Source organism: Notothenia rossii, assembly GCF_949606895.1.
Source record: "Notothenia rossii genome assembly, chromosome: 6".
In the NCBI taxonomy this organism is placed as follows: Eukaryota; Metazoa; Chordata; class Actinopteri; order Perciformes; family Nototheniidae; genus Notothenia; species Notothenia rossii.
The window spans coordinates 87,984,255-88,004,541 of NC_136909.1; the positions used below are offsets into that span (position 1 = coordinate 87,984,255).

A 20,287-nucleotide genomic window follows, 5' to 3' on the forward strand; every position below is an offset into this window, starting at 1 on the left:
TGTCTTCCTAGTTGGTTCAGTTAGAAAGATATTGACAGATCAATGACTCAAACAAAATCGTCGTCTCTGAACAACCACAGTAAGGTAGACAACAAGCTCTAACCCCTCTTTTCTATCAAAACAAGCCAATACACACCGTCAGGGCCGTGGGAAGTAGGGGTGCTGAGGGTGCTGCAGCACCCCCTGGTGGAGGACAGGGGATCTGCACTTTCACAAGATTGCAGCTGAGGGAGAGAGAGAGAGAGAGAGAGAGAGAGAGAGAGAGAGAGAGAGAGAGAGAGAGAGAGAGAGAGAGAGAGAGAGAGAACCGGTATCGGCGGGGATTGTTGTTAGCTTCTGCTGCGCTAATGGATATAAATATTTCCAAGGCACACCTTTATAATTACTAGGATAAATAAAAACAGGTTTGAAATCATTCCAATGTATTCTACAGTAAACCAAAAATATTGTTTAAAACTGGAGATTAAAAAATATGCATAAATAAATAAATGTTAACTGGTCAAATAAGATATAAATGAACCACAAAAATAAAACAAGTTAGCCTACATTTATTTGTTATTGGCTATTGTAGGTTATTGGTTATGTTCACATACTTATTTGATTAATAAAATGCAAACCGATCTTTTTCACATGGGTGTTTAGAGTTGTATCCAGTCTCAAGTAATTGGGCGCTCAAAGTGCACCAGATTGAAGTATTTTACTTTAAAATGTTAAAGTAAAATACCCCCGGACCCCCCTAGAGGATGTGACGTCCACCCCCAATTAAACATATTTATGCAATACTAAATCAATTTGAAGCCTTTTGATATAAGCTGTCCACCATTTCAATACGTTTATCTTTTTGTAGTGTTTTGTAGAGGTTTTTCATTGCCAGCTAAAATCTTGCCTAGGGCTGCAAATTGGTCAAAACCAGCCCTGATGTCATCCCCACAGCACCCCCCATTTGAAGCATGTTCCCACGGCTATGCACACCGTCCTCCGAGCTGCTCAACTTCTATCTGAATGCAGGGACAGTCTACAAAGTGCAACACGGAAAAATTATAATTCAAAAGTAGTCAATAATTCCCTTCCCACATTTCTACTGTTTATATTTGAGTTTTTTTTTTAATGATCAATAACCCCTCTGCTATTCAGTAAAGTGCTTCCACTTCATGTTCACATAAATGGTCAAATGATTCAAATGAACGGTTCAAATTCACTGATTGTTTTAAAAATGTCGTGTAATTGAAGCTTTATTTTTCTGTCAATTTATTTAGGATCTGTAGACAGTACCAGCTACTTCTATAATTTTTTATCGTCACCTTGTTTAAAAATATATACTGCTATTTAGTTTGTTTTAACCATAGTGTAGCCTACTTATTATTTGTTTTTACTTATTGTGTTTTTTATTATTAATAACGTGTGCCTACTTTGATATATTTAATATACTTCTGCACTATACTTCTGCTGTTGTAATTCCGTAAATGTCCCATAAGCAAGTGTACTGTATAAATCAGGGGAAACCCCATCGTGTGGCAGCTGTACTCTTCCAGCCGCCTCTTTTGTGTTTGTTTTCCTTTTTCCTGTCTGTGTTGTTTGTGTGGGCGTGGTGGCTGTCATTCCTGGCTCCCGGCTCAACCTCCACTCACCTGCTGCAATCAGCTGTGCACCCTCCCCGACTACACACCTGATTCCCATCAAGCCATTTACAACGGCATATCAGCGGAAGCTCCACAACCTGTCAGTGCCAGATCGTTGTAAAACCACAGTGGTATAACTCCTAGCCTACTTAGCATTGTTAAGCTATTTCCTCAAACCTGGATGTTCTTCTTACGTGTTTTCTTCTTGAGCTGCAGGATCATTCTCCGACCGCCGTGTTGTCGCCACCAGCCGGATTATTCTTCCCGCTCCTCCACCTCAAGATAAACCTTTTTTCAACACTCTGCCGTGTCCTGCGTTTGGGTCCTCTCAGATACCGTAACACATCGATGTTCAACAGTTTCCTCCGTCCGTAGTTCCCAAATCCCCATACCTCGTTAGCTTACAGAAATGTTTTAATGAATGAATGTAAGTGAACATAAATGTAGAAATACATTAAAGATATATAATAATGTGTGTCCTGTTTGTTCTCAATCTATATTTATTTATTTTTTACATCATTTTCTTTTTAGTTAAAGTATTTATTTATTTATTACTGTATTATTTTTATTTCTGTATCTATTTCCACAGTTATTTATATTAGTGTTCCAGTATTTATTCAAACATGTATTTATTTATTCTTACCTATGTCATGTTCTGTACTCCATAGATTGCAAGGAGGCTAGATGGAATAAAACCAATTTGAGCCAAGACTAAATACACTTGAGTGATGAACCCTGGCCCCCCACATCAAGAACCAATACTCAGACCTCTGGGCGACCTTCAGGGTCATACATGTGCAAAACAATGTCTCTGCCCGACCCTGCTCAGCTTCTGAGATATACGAGATCGGGCAAGACTTTATATATATCTCATTATCGAAAATACTTCATTACATTCCATGTATACAAACCAAATACGTATTTTTATAGCATTATGTTGCGAATAAGCACCACTAAAACAGAATGGAACAAAACAAATGCATTGATAAAAGACTATAACAAATAGAAAAAGTTAAATTGTGAAATGTATGGTTTCAGAGAAATTCCGTGAACAAGAATAAAAGACAAACGCAAAGATCCTACGAGAAATTATGACAAAACAAATACAAACATAATTTAAACTATGATACAGAAATAATAAGAACACAGACTTAGTACAACTGATCAATTGTGTTCAGGAATAAACAAATACAACACAAAAAAACAGATTGCATTAACAGAATAAGTGACACAATAGACTTTGTAGATCAGAAATAAAAGTACACAAGAAAAACGTAGCACTACTTTTACTCCAAATACCTAATACAACGAAACATTAGAAATGATTTGTTTATCTCAAGGGGTAAATGGATGTCTACCAATCTGAAGAACAATGTTCAATTCCTATGTAAAGTGTGTTTAAACTACCATACTATAACGAGCGGAAAAACCCCGTTTTTACTTAGAACGTGTTGAAATAGTGGCGTATTTTGGCACAACGAGCTTCAACCTTATTTCTATCAGAACAAACCAATATGCAGCGTCCTTATTCAAAACTCCCCTGTTATACTGGATAGTGCCACCAAAACCACTTCATTCAACGACTGCAGCACTGGGAATACCGAGGTGTCCCATCTAAGTATTGGTATGGTAGGGTATGGTCGTAAGCATAAAGTGAGCATGGGAACATACCATCTATAGCAGGTAAAACACTGGAAATGTGTGTTTCTGGATCCATCATTGTTGGGTCAAAGGCTTTGTATGAAAATAAACCAAAAAATCTAAAGCAGAGTATCAGCTGCCAATTCCCCTTTTAGCCGTAACCCTAACGCTAATTTAGGTAAAAACCCCACCCGGTAAAATTTGACTGCAATCTGTCCGGATGGTGTGTCTCAAGGGGTTAATGGATTCTAAAGGCCGGGGACACACCAAGCCGATTATCGGCGTCGTTGGGCGTCAGGCCGACGATGAGCGTCGACACGCCCTACTCAGATTGGTGTGTCCCGCACCGTCGTGTCTTTTCAGCCGTGCCGAGACCTTTTCGGCCGAATGTCGGATCGGTGGGCAGTCGGCCAAAGGCTGTCGGCAAAAGAAAACACTCTGATTTGCTGGTCAGCTTAGCGAATCAGCACAAGAGAAGCGAAACGGAAGTGAGGGACCCAAACAAACGATTAAGATTTCATTTAACTCCAGCTCTCCTCACAGGTTGGGGAAAGCCCCGTGAGCTTCTCGCTGTAGAGTGATAATGGAACACGCTATCTGTTGTTTGTTTATATCACGCAGTCTGTTCTTCTTCTCTCGGTTATAACGCAGTCTGTCTTCAGGTTGTTGCCTCTTTTGAATGACGAATACACACTACCGCCGCCTGCTGGTGAGGAGAGTTATTGCCACTCACGCATGCGCAGTTCTTACGTGCTTCTTGGCCGTCTGAAGTCTTTGCGGTGTGTTCCAGTGCGACACATGGCCAAGACGAGGAGACGAGAGGAGACACAACAGTCGGGGGTCCGTCTGTGTCAGTTCTTTGGTGTCAGCTTGGTGTGTCCGGGCCTTACGAGTCAGAAAGTTGACAATCCCCAGCATGACAAAATGAACTTTGGTGTGAGGCAATAGGAACGGAAATGTGGGTGAGATGGTGGAGATAACACACGTTGGAAGGGCGGTCGAGAGGATGTTACACCTGAAATGAGAGTGAGATACCTGTACTCATCTCAGAGGTACATATTGTACTTTTTACTGGACTACACTTATCTGACAGCTGCGGTTACTCTACAAATGAAAAACCAGATCAGCAAAGAGCAGTGAAGAGATCACTTTGTGTTGTTTTAATGAATATAGTTATTCAAGCTGTGTCCAAGAAGCAGAACTCTACACAACAGAGGCTGCAAAGAGTCCAATCGGACATTATTCTGCAAAATTGCAAAAAAGTAATGACTTCCTGTTTTTATCAAACGCACTGCAGGTTAGGGTACCAGAAACTCTGTTAAAGATCCCTTCCCAATAATTCTATTCACAAAAGCATTTGATCCTGTGAACGAAGCACAGACTGAGACTCAGTCCAACCAGTCTGACTGCTAACTGTAAAAAGTGAGGTGAGGACACACACACACACACACACACACACACACCCACACACACACACACACACACACACACACACACACACACACACACACACACACACACATACACACACAAACACACACACACACACACACACACACACACACACACACACACACACACACACACACACACACACACACACACACACACACACACACAGGAAAGAGTTCCCTGTGAGGAGGAAGAGGAGTTCAGGCTGATGGGGGTCAGTCTGTCAGGAGGGCTACTGATGTGGAGGGGGAGGCAACGGTAGGGCACTAGGACGCAGCAGCCATCAGAGAGCTCACCTGGGCCTTTGCTCCTGAAACACCTGAGAGACTCTGGCTGCGTTTCATTGGTCGATCAACACGCCCTCCTGGCCCCCCCTCAGGAACTCTGATCTAAAGTCTAAACAGTGAAACTCAAACGTCTTAATGCAGTATTCTCACCTTGTTACATGTGTCCTGATAATGAAGAAGTGTACTTGTACTAGACTGTAAAGTTACAACATGTACTTACAGGCAATATCTGTATCTGATGGCATTAGAATATAGTCTATAAACTGTCATTCAACGGGAACTGTTTCACTACTTTTGCTGACAGTCTTTTAACTTATTTCTAAGTTTTCTGTTTTCACAGAGCACATTAAGGTTTAGTTTCTGATGAAACTGTGAGGGACTCTTTCTCTGTTGTAGTCTTCTCTTCAGGTGTTCTGTGTTAAACACCAGCTGAGCAGGACGGAAGCCATTTTGTTTATTAGTCTTCACTGTAAAAAAAAATAACTCAAGTCCAAACACGTCAACAAACGAAAAGAAAAGGTGTGTTCAATTCAGTCGGGAAGCTCAAATATGGGCCAAAAATAAAAGCTAAAGGTGTTGGAGGAGGAGGAGGAGGAGGAGGAGGAGGAGGAGGAGGAGGAGGAGGAGGAGGAGGAGGAGGAGGAGGAGGACCTCCAGTGGTCACTCTGAGGAACTGCAGCTGGTTTCTGGTTTCTCACAGAGGAGGACGAAGGACTCAGATCTTTAGTTTCAGAAACATTAGTGAAACCACAGTGTGATAATAATCTGTTTCAGGTCCTCTATTCAACACTTCACTAAAGTACAAGTTTAAACATCAAAATATACTTAGAGTGCAAAAGTACTCATTCTGCACCAGTTCATGATAATATGTTTCACATTATTTAATAATAATAATTAATTAATCCGTCTGTTCACTTTAATGTAACAGCTGGTAAAGGAGGAGCTTTTTCTTTTTTTAAATAAAGGTCATATACAGTACATTGTGCCTCGTGATTTTCACCAAGGAATCATATTTTAATATATAGTTAAGGCAGGACAATTTGGTTATTATATTTAGTGTTATTAATCTAGATCTGAAACGTTTACACAACATGTTCTTTACGTAAGTTATCACATACATGTACTGCAGAAAAAGTAGAATACTTGCTTCTAAGATGTAGAATGGTAGAAGAATAAAGTAGCAGGTAATGAAGTGAACTAAAGTACCTAAAAGCTGAACTGAAGTACAACACCTGAGTCAAGGTGCAGCAGTGAAATCCTGCATCAGCGCCATCTGGTGGAGCTTCCTCTGCTCTGATTGGTCCTCACCACTGACTCGGGACAATAAGCATACTCTTCTCTGTCCAATCACAAACTACTAGTGTGTTCCTTTATTAAAGGACCTAAAATAATACAGAAAATCAATTTATTGTTTGTTTAAAAAAAAAAAATCAATACATTTATTTTCGTCATCTTTATTTTTTCCCCTTCAAATCTTCTGCTCTGAACTCCAAACACAGTTTCCTGTTGGCTGTTTAAAATGTATGAACCTCTAAAGTTAGTAAACAAACCATGTGAGAAAAGGATACTCGCACTACCCTCTGCCGCCACTAGATGGAGACAGGAGACCACTAATGGATGGCTGACTGCTACAGTAATTTTGCAAATCACTCCAGTTGCTGATGATGAAAGCCACAACATGCAAATGAACATAATTTTCGGATCATTATTTTTTTTAATAATTCTTTATTCTATTTTATTCTATTTTATCCCTCTTGTATTAATCCCATTATTTTTAGTGACATCAATAGGCCTATTACCTGACCTTTAATCTGATCTCTAACTTTATTAGGTTCCTAAATACACTAGGTCCATACTTCTCATTCCTTTCAATAAGCATCAGCAGGCCTATTGTTTTAACTTTTAATCTGACCCCTAAACTTAACCCATTGGGGTTAAATGCCTAAACATAAGTACATTATCCATGCGCTTCCTTCTTGTGAGTGTGCATCAACTGACCTATGATCTCACCTTTTAATCTGACCCCTCAACCTTACCAGCTGGAAGCAGGTACTTAACTCCAAATTCTATAAAATACATTAACCATCTTTCCCTTAAATACAACTACTAAACCATTCGGGCTCCTCGCCTAAACCCAAACCACATTCTCTCCCCACTTTTTCGTTCTGACCTTTCTTTCAGCCCCTATCCGGTCGAGCCCTATGTGGGGATAAAGAAAGGAAACGGGCCATAAACAGATACGGCCAAAGCGGCAAGAGGGGGCATCCGCCGTGACCACAGCTACCCTCCTCCGTGTCTCTGTCTTTCAAACTTAAATTACTCTGTCTACTGTACCTTTACACATTTCTGATTCAATCATGATTCCACGCTAAGATAAGAGCCGACACGCTATCTATGGCCCGTGCCCTTCCTTGGATCTCTGTATAACCATGAAGCCGTCGAGCGACATGGGGAGGTCCGGTGGCTTTACTTAACCGATTCCCAGCCAGTGCCTGGAGAAACGGGGGACTTATTCTGAACCGGGGTTTGATTGATTGAATCACTCGTTTTCTCTGTTCTAATCACAAGCTCCTATTTGATCAGTCTTTAACCCACAATATTTACTCTATCCTTTCCATAGATTTGGAATCTAAGAAAAGAAGGAAAGAATAGAGAACGGCCAATATGACGTCCAGGGAGTACAATGACTTCCAGATTCTCACAAGAATCATCTTTAGGATCCTGCGTACCTACCACCACCAAGGAAAAATTAGGAAGACCATACAGGGCGCAAACAACCTCCTTCCACATTTTTTCTTGGCCAAAGACAAATTAGCAACTACATTTCGGCCCTACACCCCAACGGTAGAAACCTCCCATCTGCTTCAGGGCAATGCCACTAATTGGTTGCAGACTGGCTTACAGATTTCTGATGAGCACCACACTCAAACAATCACAGATCTGCTGTCTAAATGAAGGAAAATGACAGACGGAGAAGAACAAAGGGCCTGGGACATAGCCTGTCATTGGATAAAATCAAAATTCCACACAACAGAAAATTGGATTTTTATCCAAACGGCAGAAGACCTCAATCTGATGAACATCAGGATCGATGTACACAGACCCCCCTTTCTGGGGGACATTACCACTCCAGTCCACCAACTCGAGACTGGAGCATCCCGAGGCCTAAGCGGGGAACAACCTCCGGAGAAAAATAGGACACCCTTAGAGCCACCTACCCCCCTAACTATCACCAACAACCAATCAATCCCTCAGCCACAATTAATGGCCAAGAATGTGGTTTTCCCTAACCGAGATTTAACTCCGGTTAGTCCCTCTACTCCGACCACCCGTCCTCCTAGGACTGAGATGCTAGACAACACATCTTTGACAACACACATGTTTCCGGAACCTAGACCGGAACGCTCCAGACCTCTAATAACGGAGGACTTCAATCTTTCCCCTTCTCCTCCGACAAGTCTGGCCACACGCCATGAACACCGGGGAAATAAGAAAAAGAATCGGTCCCTGAACCCTAAACGTGAGGTCCTAATAATTGGGGACTCCAATATCTCCCGTCTCCAACCGATAGAGAATATCAAAATACAGGTGGATAGCTTCCCAGGGGCCAATTTGGGCCAGGCCGCCTTTCTTATCAAACACATGACCCCAACATCAGGAGAGGTCCGAAAAGTTCTTCTGTGCTTTGGCCTCAACGATAGGGACAATAGCAACAGAGCTATCGTATCAAATAATCTGGATCAGCTTTTAGCTTCCACCAGAGATACCTTCCCCAATGCCACAGTACGTATGACAAGCATCAACTACGCTCCGCAACTGTCATTTAGCACCATCAGAAACATCAGAACCCTTAATAAACTGATCATTCAAACCCCAAACTACATACCGGAACTGGAGCGTAAATACTTCTCCACCAAAGGGGACCGTATCCATTGGACCCCCTACACGGCTGAAAAAATGTGGGAACACTGGAAATCATTCCTAAACCTATAAAATAAGCCGAGGGACAGGACTATACTTCGGGACTTGTTAAACAGTAATTTGACCATAATCATTTTCCCTTTTAGAGTTTACTCCTTTCAAGGTAACAAGGCACCTAGAGGGTCTCCAAAACAAGAGGAGTTGAACTACAAAGTAATTCCTTTGGATAGGGGGTCTTTCACATATTTGTATATATTTTCAAAAAAATACATAAAAGGTCAAACTATACATGTTTCCTATTATTCCAAAGTGTATTGACTTGAACTGCACTAAGCAGCCATAGTGGTTTCTCTATAGAGGAGTCTAACTCTTTGTTTCCTTTTTTTACATCCTTTTGTTAGGAATCCTCTATGTACATACATACACTCCTTTTAGAGTGTCTAAAGTTAAAACTATACATGTTTCTTGAGTATATTTCCAAATCTATCTACTGGTAAGGAACCAATCACTTTAAGTGTTTCCTGTTAGGGGAGTCTAACTAAAAAACATAATCCTTGATAGGGGTCCTATATATTTTTTAGAGAAAGATAAAATATAAACACTATATATATTTGTTCTCATATCTTCCTCATCGTTTATTACTTCATCCCCTTGGATAGACTAGACAGAATTTAGTATTATTGTGATTATTTCTTTATAGTTTTCCTTTTTGAAATAAGATGTTAGGGAATGACAAGTTATTGTTATTTCTGTAATACTTAAAAAGTATATATACGTTGATTGATCATTTTCTATTTAATAAAAACACCAAAAATAATTGGATTCGGTTTGTTCCTTCCCTCCCTCCTTTCTTCTTAGTAATGATGCTGAATAAAGATGCTTATTTTTTACTCAACTACAGGTTTAATATACAGAACACAAATAATAATTACAGTAGGATGATGTTTATTAATTACTTTCTTATTCTACATATGACATAATAATAGGATTCTCCGCTCACTACACTTAACCCAGACCTTTCCCCTCTCAGGCCTTCCGGGGTCCTGCCAGAGGGTAGCAGGTTTACAGAGAAAGCCTATTCCGGCTGAGGGAGAGTGGAACGTATGCACTGCCCAACTCCTGACCTCTGAACTTCTCTAACCAGTATCCCACCAGAGATACACCTCTTTCTCTCCCTCTCTCCGTCTATCTTCACCCTATTTCTAAAAGAGAACTTTTAATAGGTGGGTCGCTTAACCCTTAATACAACTACTTTATTCCAATCCTTTTTAACTCTCTTACTTATTCTAAAATAATACAAAAAGCGGTTGACTAACTAATTTTATTAAGTGAAGGCGCTGTAACATCCGCTTTATTCACTCCTAATATTAAAGACTTGTAATACGCAAATGCAAACATAACCTCTCTGAGAAGTAGCCTATTTAATTTTGGGATTCTTTTTCTATAAAAAGGATCTATGTATATTTATTTATTATAAATGATACCGTTTGGTTTCACCTTTATATAGACACAAACAATAAAAATAAAAAAAACAATAAAAAGTCTATTCCCCTCAAAAAGGGTCAGATAACAACCTTTACCGTGCTACCACGGAGCTAATAGAGTGCTAACGGATGCCGTCATGAGCTCAGGAGTATATGAACCATGACCCCGGACCGGATGTTGATACCATTAGCCCACGGCTATTGGGGAGCGACATGCTATGCTAACGATGCTACTGAAAACACGAGTCAAAACCTAGGGAGGCTAATGGCTATGATTGTTCTCTCTATTTGGAGAGCTTTTTATGCTGCCGTTCATGAAGATTGCACTGGACAAATAGGAGCGTCAATAGTACATGACCCTATAAACCTCTTTTTAAAAAAACATAGTACTCTCTCTGTTTTTAGATGAATGACAAACTATGGCAACTTGATCTTCAGATAATCCTGCTTTTTTTAGACAACAAAACGGATTATTTTGACTAATATTTTGGGTTTTTTTCTGATTCAAAGACCATTTGTCTTTCAATTTTAACCACTAAAAATAACCAATAAAGTACTCTTCCCCTTCACAAGCTTAATCCAAAGGAACCTCTCCGGTCACTCAGGGTTTATGACAATCCCTCTGGTATCCTTTACAATAATAATAAATTGTTTTTAATAAACAAACCATGTGAGAAAAGGATACTTGCACTACCCCCTGTCACCACTAGATGGAGGCAGGAGACCACGAATGGATGGCTGACTGCTACAGTATTTTTGCAAACCACTCCAGTGGCTGAGGATGGGAGTCACAACATGCAAATGAACACAATTTTCGGATCGTTTAGTTTGAAAAATAAATCTTTATTTTATATTATTCTAAGCTGACCCCTAAACTTAACCAATTGAGGTTAAATGCCTAAACATAAGTACATTATCCATGCTTTTCTTTCTTGTGAGGGTACATCAGCTGACCTATCACCTTACCTTTTAACCTGACCCCTAAACTTAACCATTTGGGGTCATATGCCTAAACATAACTGCAATGTCCATACTTCTCATTCTTTGTAGTATACATCAGTAGACCTATCACCGTACCCTTTAACTTAACCGATTGAGGTCTGGTGCCTAAACATAAATACTATATCCGTACTTCTCATTCTTTGTAATATGCATCAGCGGGCCTATCACCTTACCCTTTAACCTGACCCCTAAACTTAACCATTTGGGGTCATATGCCTAAACATAAGTACATTATCCATGCGTTTCCTTCTTATTAAGTATACTTCAGCTGACCTATTATCTTACCTTTTAATCTAACCCCTAAACTCAACCATTTGAGGTCATATGCCTAAACATAACTGCAATGTCCATACTTCTCATTCTTTGTAATATACATCAGCAGGCCTATCACCTTACCCTTTAACCTGACCCCTAAACTTAACCGGTTAGGATCTGGTGCCTAAACATAAATACTATGTCCATACTTCTCATTCTTTTAGTATGCCTCAGCAGGTTTATTACCTTACCTTTTATCTGACCCCTAAACTTAACCAATTGGGATTTGGTGCCTAAACACAAATACTAGGTCCATGCTTCTCAGTATTTTTAAATATACAACAACAGACCTATTACCTCACCCTAATCTTACCCCTAGACTTAACCTATTGGGGTTTGGTACCTAAACATAAATACTAGGTCCATGCCTCTCATTCCTTTTAAATATACATCAGCAGGCCTATTACTTTACCTTTAATCTGACCACTAATCTTAACCACTCTGGCTCTTTGCCTAAACCTAAACCACATTCTCTCCCCACTTTTTCATCCTGATCTTTCTTTCAACCCCTTTCTGGGCGAGGCCCTTTTGGGTGTAACGTAAGGAAACGGGCCATAAACAGATACGGCCATTGCGGCAAGGGGAAGGCATCCGTTGGTAACCACCTACTAACCTCCCTGTCTCTGTCCTTCAAGCTTAATTACTCTGTCTACTTCACCTTTACACACTTATGACTCAGTCATGATGCTGAGCTAGGGCATGAGCCGACACGTCCTCTAGTGCGCGTGCCTTTCCTTGGATCTCTGTATAACCATGAAGTCGTCGGGCGACATGGGGAGATCTGGGGGCCTTTTCAAAAACAAAGACCACAGAGCATTGAGAGCAGTGTTGGGAAAGTTCACTTTCTACATGAACTGGTTCAGTTCACAGTTCACACATTTTTAAATGAACTAGTTCAGTTCATAGTTAATAATTCAAAATGTTGAACTAAAGTTCATGGTTTCAAAATTGAACTAATTTATAGTTTATAGTTATCTTTTCAATACGTTGCTGCGAGCTATTATTTGTCAAAATGATTGCCATAACCCATATAGAACCACAGACAGCAATCAGAATACTGGCATTTCCATAACGCTTAGCTGCCGCCCATTCAGTCCACACTAGTAGCAGCTGCAGCTTTCATCTCTACATTATATTTTCAAAAACATGAGGAAAAACATGCTGCTTGAATGGTCTTTATTAAGTATAATAATCTAAATATACTTAAAGTACCAAAAGTGAAAGTAGTCATTGTGCAAACATATAACATATAAACATGTGCCGACATAACTCTGTACTAACACAACACGAGGTAGGAACCAGGCTGAGGTATGAAACTAAGGTTGTACCTCAAAGTTCAATATTCAAAGTGCAAAACATTTAAACATTAATTCTCTTTTCATTAAGTCAGTCGCATTCTTTTTTTTTCCTGACTTGTTTGCCCAAAGAACAAAAAGTTCTATAACTTGGGTCATAACTTGGGTGCAATATTCAGCCCAAATGAATGAGGCAAAAAAGGTAAAAAACCCAATAACTTAAAGAGTCAGTCAGAGTCCAAGGCCCATGGACAGTACTGCTATTACTTTCTGTCCAGTGTGAGTGAAAATACTGAGTGAAGATCTGTCACCACTGGTTACAGTTCAAATAAATAACTAAAATAACTAAATGACAAATAATAATTTGTGAAAATAAAAAAAGAGTCCAAAAGTGTGCAGGGGCAAGGACATTGTTACTTTCTGTCCATCCTGAAAAGGCCTTATCTGAATGAAGATCCTCTGTCACTGGTCACAGTGGTCTGGTCTCTCCCTGGTGGATCTGCTGTTTCGGTCACAGTGGTCTGGTCTCTCCCTGGTGGATCTGCTGTTTCGGTCACAGTGGTCTGGTCTCTCCCTGGTGGATCTGCTGTTTCGGTCACAGTGGTCTGGTCACTCCCTGGTGGATCTGCTGTTTCGGTCACAGTGGTCTGGTCACTCCCTGGTGGATCTGCTGTTTCGGTCACAGTGGTCTGGTCACTCCCTGGTGGATCTGCTGTTTCGGTCACAGTGGTCTGGTCTCTCCCTGGTGGATCTGCTGTTTCGGTCACAGTGGTCTGGTCTCTCCCTGGTGGATCTGCTGTTTCGGTCACAGTGGTCTGGTCTCTCCCTGGTGGATCTGCTGTTTCGGTCACAGTGGTCTGGTCTCTCCCTGGTGGATCTGCTGTTTCGGTCAAAGTGGTCTGGTCTCTCCCTGGTGGATCTGCTGTTTCGGTCACAGTGGTCTGGTCACTCCCTGGTGGATCTGCTGTTTCGGTCAAAGTGGTCTGGTCTCTCCCTGGTGGATCTGCTGTTTCGGTCAAAGTGGTCTGGTCTCTCCCTGGTGGATCTGCTGTTTCGGTCACAGTGGTCTGGTCACTCCCTGGTGGATCTGCTGTTTCGGTCACAGTGGTCTGGTCTCTCCCTGGTGGATCTGCTGTTTCTTGCTTCCTGTAAAAACAAAAACAAGATATGCTCTGACTGGTTTGTATGCAGCTCACCTCTGCACACCAATATACTCATCTCCATTAGCAATACATTGTACTTCTATAGCCCAAAAAAGGGGTCACAACAATAATATATCTACCTTCAAATATTTTTGTTGGCATTCAAGATCAGCTGCTTCTCAAAGTTGTCATCTCCCAGCCGGTTTCTCCTGGGCCTGAATGAGATGCAAGAAGAAGAAGAAAGAAGAAGAAGAAGAGAAGGCATTTTAACATCATGATTATTGTGGCAAACATTGTAACAGTAATCTGTATTAAAGGAATTGTGTACTGAGGCAAATGGCAATTACTGAAATAATTAGATGAGGAATATAATCACAGCTCATCCCTACCTGAATATTTGACCACCGATGCTGAAGAGCCTCTCTACCGGAGCGCTTGAGGGCAGTGCTGTGTTTTATGAACAACCTTTTGAGTTTTGGAAACTGCATGTACTCATCAAACCCATCTGTGGTTGGGGCATCCAAATACATGTCCACTTCAGATTTTTGAGGAACCTGAGGGTTTCTGTTAAATCTGAAGAATGAAGCTGCAGGATCTTTCTTGTTACTTTCCCCACTGGACTGGGTTTGACCTGAGTCTCTTGCATCCGAGTCATCAGAGTTGGTTTGCAATTCTCTTTTCAGCATCAATCTGTACTGCACATGTTTCTCCTCATCTTGGACCCAGTCAAGCTTGAATCTTGGCATCAGTATAGCGGACAGTATGTGCTCCCTCTTCTCCAGAAGACCTGCCAGCCTTGTGCTCAGTGACTGCAAGATGCTCTTTATGAGGGGACGGCATGTAATGAGACCCTCTGCAGCAGTGGGTTTTGTGCTCTCATCCAACAGGTCATTCATATGACATTGCAGTTGCACAATGGTTGGAGCCAGGTACCCAAGAAAGATGTTCTTCTCTGCTTGGAGGATGTTTAGTGCAAGTGCCAAAGGCCTCATCACATCCACAAACTTGTGTATGAAGTTGACTTCATCTGGTGAGAATCGACGAAAGCCAAACTCATCACTCACATCGTGCAGGAGCAGCTTGTCATGTAGGGGATTGGCATCATTTGCAGAGGTGACCTCATCCACATTCATTTCTGCCTTGGTAGTTAGTGTTGCAATGCGAGACAGTCGCTCCATGGAAAGAAATACAGAGTTCCAGCGCCGTATAGATAGAAGAGTTACGACAGCGGAAGTCCAAAAACGGTTATCGTCACGTGGTTCATGCAGACGAGAATCGTTCCCCGGAAGTTCATGGCGGGCAATGTGAATGCATTGATAACAGGAGATAGAACTTCGACTTTTGGTAATTATTAGTGAATAAAGGTTTTGATTTGCAATATTTATACAACAAATCGATATGTGTATGTATTTACATCAATATGTTTTAAAAAATAAAATAGAATTTGCTAATATTAAGTTATAATATTAGGATTAGTGTGAACAACTAGTTTACATGTTAGGCTAACAGTGCCTTGGTTAAAGAGCCTGTTGCTGTTTATAGCTTTTAATTCTTTCAAACCAATATTATCTTCTTAAACTTGTATAGTAGTCAGGAGCATCACTTTCTAATGTTTATTGATATATTTAGAGGGAGGGGATCTAAAGGAATGCTTCAAAATTCAGATTAGATTCATTTCTACCATTTTCTTAAATTGATGGTAGTTTCAGTAATCCCATGGTAACTGAGGACACAAGTTATCTAAATGACTAATGTCATCTTTATGGCTTTCAGAAAGGACAGGAGACCGACAGGTGACTATCAAAGGACTAGCAGCAGCAGCAGCAGCAGCATGATGATGATGATGATGATGATGATGTTAAATGTGTTGTTTTAGGAACATCCATTGCAAATACATGGAATTCAATAAACATTGAATAGCATATCATGCAGTTTGTCTGTGCCCTTTCCTCCGTGTTGTCCTGGTTTGCTGCGCTGCCTCCTAGTCGCCACCATGGTTTGCTGTGCTGCCTGGGGATGCTCAAATCGCTCTGAGAAAGGAGTACGAATGTACGGCTTCCCCACTGACACAGAGCGGAGGAAAAAATGGCTGGCACAAGTCAGCAGGAGCAATTTCATGACCAATAGCAAAAAAATATGTGAGGTTAGGTTATTGTATACAAACACTGCATTTGCACTTTTTCACAAAACGAAAACCACACCATTGGGAAAGCTTAATGTTTTGTTTAATACAAAAAAACAGGGAAAGGCTTGAAAAACACTGAGAGCTGAGACTCAGGGTGCAGGGTGAGGGTCTCAGTGCAGGTATTCAGGCTCCATTGAATCCCCCTCTGGTTCTTGTGCTGAAAGAGGGAGTAACAGACAGGAGACAGGGTGATACACACCTACTGTATATAGCACACCTATTGGATGGGAAATTGCCTTGGGGAGATAAGGTGTGGTTTTTGTTCCCAACTGAAGTTATGGAACTTTATTATTTGTGAGTTTAACAAAGTATGACAAATGGCATCAGTAACAGATGTGATATGAATTTCTATAAAGTTGTCTCACATTCTTGGTCATATTTTATATACAGTATATAATGAGTATAACATGTCCAGTAAGTATAAAGTGTGTCCTAATACTGTGTATTCAACCACTATGGTATAGTGTATGGTAATATGGTATGGTATCCTAGCTTAATCTGTTATCTGTAAACGTTCCCTAAATCTACTAATTTAGGGATAATCCACTGACATCCTTTAATACACATGTTCATTTGAATCAGATGTACTGATAATATCCGCAATATAAATCTTTAAGCTTCTTCTTACCTTTAAAAGTCCGTCACGAACGGTCTATTATGCTGCAACTCTACAGCTCTGCTAGCCTTGGCGCTAACTTCCGGGGAACGATTGAGAGGCTCCACGATCCGCCATTGCTGTAAAAAAGTGGTCCATTGGAGTGAACGGAGATGACATAACTCTCAGTCTATACGGCGCTGCAGAGTTCCATCTTGTGTCATTTGGCGCAACAAAGCTAATCCCAAGCTTTTCCTCCACAGTATCAGAAGCCTTTGAACTCCACTTAACCTTGTTCCACAGAGCAGATGCTTTTGCAAAAACAGCCCTCGACATTGCTTTGTAGCATTTTTCAGTTCTGTATCTTTGGCCACTAGATTCAAGGTGTGAGCCATGCACCTTCTGTGAGGGGGGAGAGAGGGATGATCCAAATCTGACAGAGGCTCAGGCTCCATCTGGTCATCTTCATCTGAGCTCTCACTGGCGGCAGCAAAGGCTGAATCTGGTTCATTGGCATCTTTACTTTCAGTTTCATCAAAGTTGACCACGGCACTGAAAAAAAAGGCTGTTGGATTAACATGATTTTAATATGGAAACCGGTTGCACACATTAAAAACATGTGTACTCAAAACTATTCCATTATGTTAGAGACACACAACTATGTTATGTCAAAGAAACATGAAATTTTTATGTTAATGTGAATATTTCCTTAAATATTAGATATATTCATTTACCCTATGTTTAACCAACATGACTTTTTATGTTCATTATAGGCTTTTAATATACTCATTTCATTTGTACCTGTTGAAGCCACATGAATGTTTTGTTTAAACTCCATGCTATAGTTTTCTGTTTAATCTACCTCGTGCTCAAGGGGTACATAAGATTATTTATTTCATGTGAATAGAGGCATGTCGTACATTCTTCTACAGGATCCATCCTAATCTCTTATATCTACAGCATTTATCATAACATTTTAAAACAAATAGTCAATAAAGACAAACACATTTCTTTGAACAACATTCATGTAGTTTTCTCAAAAAATAAAACAATATTAACAACCACCACACATCCAGATGAGCTTTTGGTTTTTCCATCATGCAGCCCCAGGAGAATTAACAAATACATTGAAAATAAAGAAAATAGAAGAAATAGAAAAAGTTTGTGATGCATGTACATATACATTATTGTGTTAGAACACAGCAAGCAGGAAACTATTCTCCCGACCAAAAGAAAGGTTTATTGGGCCAAATGGCAAAGAAAGGCTTATTTTTGTAACTCATTCATAGTAAACAATTAACGGAAATTTCAACGCCTAGCCGAAAAAAGGAAATGTTCTTGCAAATCCATGATTTAAATAGTACCCTGCTAATATGAAAGGGCACTTTAATACAAAAAAGCAATGGCATTGCTTTGGAAGAATACATGACAGTATAATAATGGCCTGGTTTCTCACCACATATGCACTAAAGAAAGTATTACAAATAAAAACAAGAACTGACATTTTGAAGTAGTGCAATTAGTACATTCTGAAACACATGACAAGTGGTACATTCTGAAACACATGACCCCAGGAAAAACCCACATTTCTGAAACATGCAAATCAATACAGCAAAAAGCATGAGCAAAGGAAGTGCAAGACAGTTGTATCGATGAAAGTCCAGTATGAATGCTGTAAAAGTGCACAATGGTCCATGGCAACAGCTCACTCAAACAGTTTGTTTTTAAACGCTTGGGCTTTCTTGGAGAACATGTTGCCGTCTAGCTCCATTAACATTAGCTGGAGCACTTCGAACGTGCACTTCAGTTTAGGGGGGTCGTTCAGGTTCATTGCATACATTAGTCCAAACAGCATGGTAGCAGCTAATGCAATGTTGTCCACATCAGTTAGTACCTGTTGGCCTTCCAGGAAAATCTGTCCTCTGGTCTCATCTGTCCTCTGGTCTCATCTGTCCTCTGGTCTCATCTGTCCTCTGCTCTCATGGTGGAATTGTGTTTGACAACATAAAGTCCCACCGTAATCCCCTGAATGGACCGCAGAATGACGTCTTCATCTTCTGCCTGCAGAGCGCACAGTCACAAAAGGAACAGAGTGAGATCTAACAAATCAATACATATATATACCCATTACTAAGTCCCTGTGTCTAACAAGTACATTTGGTCAGATTTCAGTACTTTTAAGCCTCCTTGTTATCTGATATACTCCTGTCTGACCTGATAAAGAATGTTTCATTTCCTGTATCCGTTTTAAATTAAAAGGCCTCTAGCTTTTCAGTGTAGTCAGGCTATTAAACCAAAAACAGGGATGTTCACTTACTTTAGGCTGTATACTATGTGGTGTTTCAATAAATACATATTTTAAAGCCAAACAAAAAAATCAAAAGGTCAAATATTACTTCTACTGACCACAAACTCTCTCATTGAGGTACACACACAGAGGTACACACACAGAGGTACACACACAGAGGTGCAAACACAGAGGTACACACACAGAGGTGCACACACAGAGGTACACACACAGAGGTACACACACAGAGGTACACACACAGAGGTACACACACAGAGGTACACACACAGAGGTACACACACAGAGGTACACACACAGCCCCTTGAGAAGACAATCCCGGCCTAAATCGACATCATCAACCTAAGTGAAGGGGAATAGGAAAATAAAGAATCTGTTTTGCTCAATGAAATGTGTACACTATTGACTCGATGTATAATTTCCTTAAAATGAATTCTTACTTGAGTCATGTTTGACATAATACAGTTCAGACGCTGGCCTATCTGTCCTCCTCTCTTCTCATAAACCTTCAGAAGTTTGTCAGACAGCACATCCAGCTGAGAGAGAAACCTTGATTGGAGGGGCAGGGTTGTTATACGCTTAAACTCCGCATTTATCAAAGAAAACAAAATATCACAGTCATAAAAATCATGAAATCATTTCATTTTCTAATGATGTCATGATTGTAGTTGTGTGCTTGCCTCAAAACGATGCAGAGAAACTAGTCCATGCATTTGTTACTTCAAGGCAAGCTTATTGTAACTCTTTATTATCAGGGTGAACCAAAAACTCAGTTAAGTTGCTTCAGCTGATTCAACATGTATTGACCAGAGCACGGAGAAGGGACCACATCACTCCTGTTTTGGCTCTATAGTGAGAATAACTTTTTATATCAAGTACGAACAACCAGGTTAGACTACATTACATTTCATTTAGTTACGTTTTTTTCCAAAGCAACTTAAAATAAGTATTACTGATGTAAGACTACATATAAGAAACACCCTTATAGCCATGTAAACAAACAAAACATGATCACTTTGTGAAGGAGGCTTGATCGCAGAATGT

General features: G+C 40.4%; 1 protein-coding gene and 1 long non-coding RNA gene across 2 annotated transcripts in view; one reads left to right on the top strand and one right to left on the bottom strand.

The window, feature by feature from the left end:
- LOC307044219 (NLR family CARD domain-containing protein 3-like) overlaps positions 1–20,287 on the top strand; it is a 104,208-nt gene that overhangs the window by 65,193 nt on the left and 18,728 nt on the right. The gene's annotated exons all lie outside the window — the stretch shown is intronic.
- On the bottom strand, positions 13,729–14,379 carry LOC307044296. Its single transcript, XR_013809603.1, has 2 exons — positions 14,299–14,379; positions 13,729–14,162 (listed from the first exon to the last, which is right to left on the bottom strand). It is a non-coding gene; the product is annotated as an uncharacterized lncRNA (long non-coding RNA).